Here is a 6,816-nt window from a genome sequence, read left to right as displayed (position 1 = left end):
ATGAGAGAATAGCTGGGTCTGAACCAGCATTTGACTTTCAGCACTATCGAAGGTCAGGTTTCAGGACTTTGTTTCAGGACTGGGAGGTAAAATTGTCACTTACCTGCTCCAAGCCATGTTATTTCTTGTGTACCGGTTTTTCGATCTACCATCCTCAGCTTTTATTTATCAAACTCTACTGGTGTTTGCTGTGCTTCTTAATAAATATCTATTGTATACAGTGAAGTGCTGGTGTGCCGTATCAAACAATTGTGCATATATCAACATGTGCATCAATTCATGTAACACATGCAAAATTCATCAGTATATAGCAATAAAAAACTAAATCCAGTCCATAAATGGTAAAAAGAAATACATAAGAGCTACGTGCCATTAGCCATTTGGACACAAAATGGAGCTGCCTCAATGGTTTGGTGTACAATCCTAACATTTTTACTAATCGTTTTTTAAATAATAGTTTGTAAATTGATCTGATGCTTTATGTAAGAGCCATCTGCCAGCTGGAACAGCATAGATATTATATTATCTAATTACAAGATATTTGGGACCAATGGCAAATTAGGATGGGGTATATAATAGTGGGGTTGATGCATGTGACCATGCCTCCTGATGATGTCAGGAGAAACGCATAGGGGCGGGCATACAGGTCACATTGGATGACACTTCCGCCGAGTGGAACGAGCACTGGCTCCAGGGATCGCGGAGCAGTAGCGCATACAGATTGTACAGCTGGCAGATTATTCCTAGTGCTGAGACACGGTACCACAATATGCGAGTGACAATTTGAATGTTTTTAAAATTGATTTTAATTAATGTTATTACGCTATGTCCATTTTGTGATTGCTTCTCTTCTATGATCTGGACTTCATGAGAGGAACCCCATGTCATTGGGTGAATACACATTCATGTAAGCCCTGCTGACCCACCTCGGCATAAGCCCATGGGGTTCATATCTGTGGGTGAGTGAGCACTTTGGTAGGAGCCAGCATGTTTGGTCTTGCAGTGATTTTGCACAAGTATGGAACATTTTTAGTTTTGATACTTGATGAACTGCTTGTGCACCGTTTCTGATGAATTTATTTACCACTTTCACTGGCTACATACTTAATTTTGCATTTATGGACTGGATTTAGTTTTTTATTTATATATACTGATGCATTTTGCATATGTTATATGAACTGATGCACATGTTGATATATGCACAATTGTTTAAATACGGCACACCAGCACTTCACTGTATACAATAGATATTTATTAGGAAGCACAGTAAACACCTTCCACCCACACACTCATTTTGTTTTGTTTTTTTTATCCAACATTTTTATCTTAATTTATATTTGCCTTTTGACACTTTGTGCGAGTGACACTTTTAACACATTTTATTTAACTATGCTTGTTCACCACCTGCCATGCCCTTTTCCCCATCCTTTTTTCTGATGTTGCATGTCGACTGTGTATGATTCTCTAGCTATATTTCTGGTCAGCTGTCAACTGCATAGGTGTGCGTGAGGGCAACACCGTGGTATACCCACCAGTAAGTCATTCCTTGCAAGGTGCTCTGGTAAAGATCTGATGTATGTGCATGACTGACTTGACCATTTTAAGGCTTCACAATCTCTCCAACTTTTTTAAATTTTTGCATAGGGGCGAGGTGGTGTCTAGGCAACGGACTTCCTTTTTATAAAGGCAGAACCCAGTTTGCATTACCATTCCTGTCCGTGCTTGCTTGACCAAGGCAGTCAGAGCCTTACAAGGAAAAAATAAATAAATAAATAAATAAATAAATAAATAAATAATAATAATAAAATATAATATTGTTTAAAAAATTAATTCTGTACATACTGTTAAAAAATAAATAAGAATAAAAATAAATAAAAATAAAAAGGAACCTCTGCTTGCAGAACCTATGCCTTTTAGGCCTGCCTGTCCCCGTTTTAATACATGTGTAGCACCCTTGTCTTAAACAGGGCTACTAGTAAATTTAGCTGTGCTAGGTAGTGACTAGCCTGGCTGATTTGTAGTTTTCGTGATAATTTGGGGTTTTTTCCTAAGTCTGGTTTAGTAATATGGTTATTTTAATATGGTTCCTTCCTTCTGTCAATAGGTGGCACTGTTGCTTTTGACATAGTATAATGAGCTGCAGTGAAGCTGAGTTATGAGTATGCACATTGCTCTCAGCCAATCAGTAGGAGTTTCATGACCACTGCTCATGATGGGAGAGAGTATATTTTTGGGGTCACGTGATCTAGGTCCTCCCACCCAGACCTTGGTTTGGTGTGGATGTGTGAGGAACAGCTGTGTTGGGCCTGGAGCCTGAGGCCTGGCCATGTGCTCAAGGCTCTGCCAGAGAGAGCCTGTTTGTTGCCTCAAGGCATAAAGAAAGGGATGGAGTTGTGAGATGAAGTACCAGAGGTTACTCTTTCATAAGCCGGGGACTGTGGAGAGGCTGGGAAAGTGTCAAGAGGGACTCATCCAAGGAAACCCTGCACAGTGCTGTGAGTTTTTGGTTGCCATTGGAGACAGATGTTGCTATGTAAATGCAGAATCCAGGGTGCAGGCCTAAGGCCCTTGTTCTGTGTTGCTGTCTACTTGGCTGTTTTTTTTTTTTGTATTTGGAGTCTGTGGGTCTGTTTGTCTACTGTCCTAGAGTGTTCTGTGCCCTTACCCTCTCACACCTCATTTTTTGTTGTTGTGAGCAATAAACTCACTTTCGTTTAACCTAGAAGTGATTGGCACCAGTTTTTCTGCAACTTTCCACACCCACAATGTTTAGGAACCAGCACCCTGAGGTGAAACATCAGCCCTCCCTGATGCCGTGGATCAAGGGGCCACTACACATGTAATGGCAATAGGTGGAATAAATAAGTAATACTTTGGTGAACACAACTTTACTGCACACATATGCATTGATGTGCTGCAAACAAGGTGTGGCTTTGCCCGCCTCAGCACCAAATACACTGCCAAAACCATGAAAAGAATAAAAGGCTTTGGTAAAATAAAATATATTCCATAAAATGGAAAGCCTAATTTGAGAGGGGGTGGGTAGCCTATGTACATTTATTTTTTGCTGTTGCATGTCCATGTGTTGTGGAAGGTTGGGCAGCTTATGACCAAAATCCCCCCCCCCCCCCCATCCCAGCTATGTCTCTAGTGCAGGGGATCTTTACACCATCAAGAAATGTGGAAAACAAGAGGCTGCCCCAGATCATATCTTCAAAAGAGGGCATGTTGGGCTCCCCCTTGGATAGTGGCAGGGGTACAACATCCCTTTTCGAGTCTCCCATGAATTTCCTCCTCCTCATCACCAGAGCCCCCCACAACATCTCTCCTGCCAGCACCCCAACCCTCCCCTCACACAACCAGCACCCCAAGCCTTGTTTCCCTTTACTCTTCTGTGTAAACTAACAGTGGCTGGCATATGGCCTTTTAAGCAAAGTACAGGTTCAGTACCTCACACTGTGGTGTAGCACAGCTCACAAAAAAAGTAGAAAAAGGAGTGTTTGTTAAAGTTGGCATGAAGATGCTGGGCATGGAGGTGATTTGGAGAAATATTTTCTTCTGCTTCAGCATCCAAAAAAAGTTTGCCAATTCTTCATAGCCAATTGGAGGGACTATGTCTAGATTCGCTAAAGAAGAGGGAGAGGAGGAAAAGGGTACAGGAACAGCACTGGAAAGGCAAGTGGCTGCTCTGTATCATTGAGGAGTAGGAGGAAATAAGCATATGAGCATCACTGTCATAGAAAAACATTAAGGTCCCTGTTGAGCATTCATTGATTTATTGAGATTCACTGCTTGTAACATGAGCTGTGACTAGGGGTGAGAAACCTGTTATTGGTCAGAATCTCCCCATTCACAGATCATGCAGTGTTATTAATGAAACCTCTCTCAATAGAGTGGGAGGAATGAGGGGATGTGTCCCCATTGAACCATCATTTAGCTGTTCTGCCAGAAGACCTGAAGCTGTTAACCACTGCAGTGCTGGAAGTTCAGAGACAGGAAGAGGATAGGCATCCCTGCACAAAGGATTTCTCAAGGAGGATGCAGCTGCTTGTACAACATGGGAAATACTTTATTACAGGTATGTGATGTGACTAAAGCTGTTTTTTTTTAGCTTATTTTCTACTTTAGGAGGAGAAGCACAAAAGGAAGTCAAAATTAAAAAAAAGGAATGTTTTAAAACCAAACCAAAGGTATGGCACTATTTGGGAGATACAGGAGGAGAAAAGGGGCACTATAGCAGGCCCAAAAATGCCCAATGAGATCATTGACAAGATTCTCCCGTGTGGATCTGGGCTGATTCCTCATCGTTCTCATGATCATTGAAACTCCACGAGGTGAGATCTTGCATGGAACCCCCAGACCGATGGAGATTGACAGTTATTTTGTGTTTCTTCCATTTGTGAATAATCACACCAACTGTTGTCACCCTCTCATCAAGCTGCTTGGCGATGGTCTTGTAGCCCATTCCAGCCTTGTGTAGGTCTACAATCTTGTCCCTGACATCCTTGGACAGCTCTTTGGTCTTGGCCATGGTGGAGAGATTGGAATCTGATGTGATGCCAGAATACAGTGTCACTGAGGCTGGCTGTACCAGTCATACAGTTTTATAAAACCACATACAGCTTAAAGGCAACTCCCAAGCATATAATAATGACTGGTGTTTTCCCATGTTATCCAAACAAGCATATAATAATGACTGGTGTTTTCCCATGTTGTCCAAACATCCATTAAGTTGCATTTAAAAGAGGATCCTTTCCCCACTGTATGGTCTTTTTACATTTTGTTGGGCATTTGTACATGTCCCTCTATGGCAGTGCCCAGCTCCCCATGCTCTCTTTGTGACAATGTCTTGCAGATTAGCCTTGAAAATGGCCAGAGTTGTTTTTTTAAGATTCACCTCAATAAATATAATTTTTAAAATATAACTAGTGTAAGTATCTGAGATATACTTGCCATCAACCTCTTGCAATTCCCTGTACAGCAGCACTCAGACTGGAAAACATCATGTGTGCTGCATACAAAGGAATATAATGATAGGAGAGAAAGCTATTTGAGCAGAGAGAGAACTTTATCAGCCTACTGCTGTTGCTTTTACTGTGCAACAAAAGGCTGGGGATGGAAAGAGGGCTCCACTGTATTCCTTCTAAAGCCTGTGAGGGAGAAAGTGGTATCGCCCAATAACCTCTGCTGTGTGGCAGGGCTGTGTAAAATTCAGGACTGGGTTTACAGAAATACAAATTATTTGGAAGGTAAGGCAGCTTGTTATATACAGCAAGTATTTCATTTGTATATTGAGCTTTTGTGTGGTGTTCGCTTGAAAGTGATAGCTTAGGACCCAACTAACTATGAACATGCATAATATGACAGTTTAGAGGAAGCCTGTAATGATAGAGGAACATAATGTAGGCTGTCACCACTGACCCTCTGGCCTTTATCCCCATCCTTTGATGTCACTGACCCAAAACAAGTATGCAGATCAAGTCTGACTCCACCTTGACTGAACAATGTGATATGCTTAATGATTGGTACTGACACAGATAATTTTGATCACCCTTCCCCACCCCTGCACATTTTGACAGGATCAGACTGGTAACCCTTAAAGTGTAACTAAAAACAAAACTTTTTGGGTAGAGTGGAGAGGGATTAAAAGACTTGTCAGGTTTTATCCCCCCCCCCCCCCCTTAGGGAGATTATTTGCCCTGTTTACCATTCCCATTGAAAGTAAAAAGTAAAACAATATCCCAAATTCTGGGTTGACATGAGTAGTAACAGAGTGGAAATCTTCCAATAGGGACACTAGTACCAGTGACCCTGGTGACACCCCAAGATTCTCTCACTTTGGGAGGATTTCCTCTTACTTCCTGTTTTAGCTATGGGACAGGAAGTGAAAATCTCTCCTATAGGACACAGATGGCAAAAAAACTGACAGGGGTTATAACCCTGCCTTACTCTAAAATGAAAAAAAAAAAAAAAGTTTTGCCTGTAGTTGCACTTTAAAGCAATCTACAAGATCAAGGGTCCATTCACACCTTCAGTCAGTTGTGGTGAGCTTCATTGAAAAAAAAAATTGTTCTGTTGTGGTGCATTGGCAGCCCATTCAAATGAGTGAGCTGCCTTATTGAAACACACCTCAATAGACTTGATACATGTGAATGGACCCTCAATCATCCACCTGAAGAGTGAACACAAAACATACTCTCATATTGACTAAGTATATGGATAGTTTGGCCATACAACAATTCTCAAAAGTTCCTGCCTTTATTTTACAAATATATCTAGTTTTCTTTTCCTTTTTTAAAGGTGTTGGCTGCAGAGTGTAACTGAGTAACAGCTATAATTAAACACAACAAATGGAGAACAGGGGTTAGGAAACAAGGTAATAAATTAGAATATAATTTACAAAAAAGCCAAACATTTTAGTAACAGTGTACCAAAGTAATACTGAATACAACATAAAAAGCAACTACTCACACTAATACATGGGTATTTCCATTCTGCAAAGGTAATAGGTATACGACTTTTACTCGATTAATAAAGATGATAATGAAATCGACCATTTTTTTTAAAGATTTATGCACCAGTAAGAGTTAAAATTTTGCCAAACATGGAAGTTTTAGCACCAAAATATGTTTTTGTTCTCTGCACAATACTTCCATTTTCTAAAACTATTTGGCCCATTAAACCCAACAAAATTTGTAACGTAATTTGAATCTGTTTGGAAGTATGATGAAAAACTATAGCTTTTGTACCATAATAATATTCTGTAGCAGCAGCATTATTTTATTATGTATCACAATACAATGTTGGATAACATCT

Source organism: Aquarana catesbeiana, linkage group LG01, assembly GCF_042186555.1.
Source record: "Aquarana catesbeiana isolate 2022-GZ linkage group LG01, ASM4218655v1, whole genome shotgun sequence".
NCBI classification, from domain to species: Eukaryota; Metazoa; Chordata; class Amphibia; order Anura; family Ranidae; genus Aquarana; species Aquarana catesbeiana.
The sequence above is the reverse complement of the archived record's forward strand: the minus strand, read 5'-3'. Positions refer to the sequence as shown.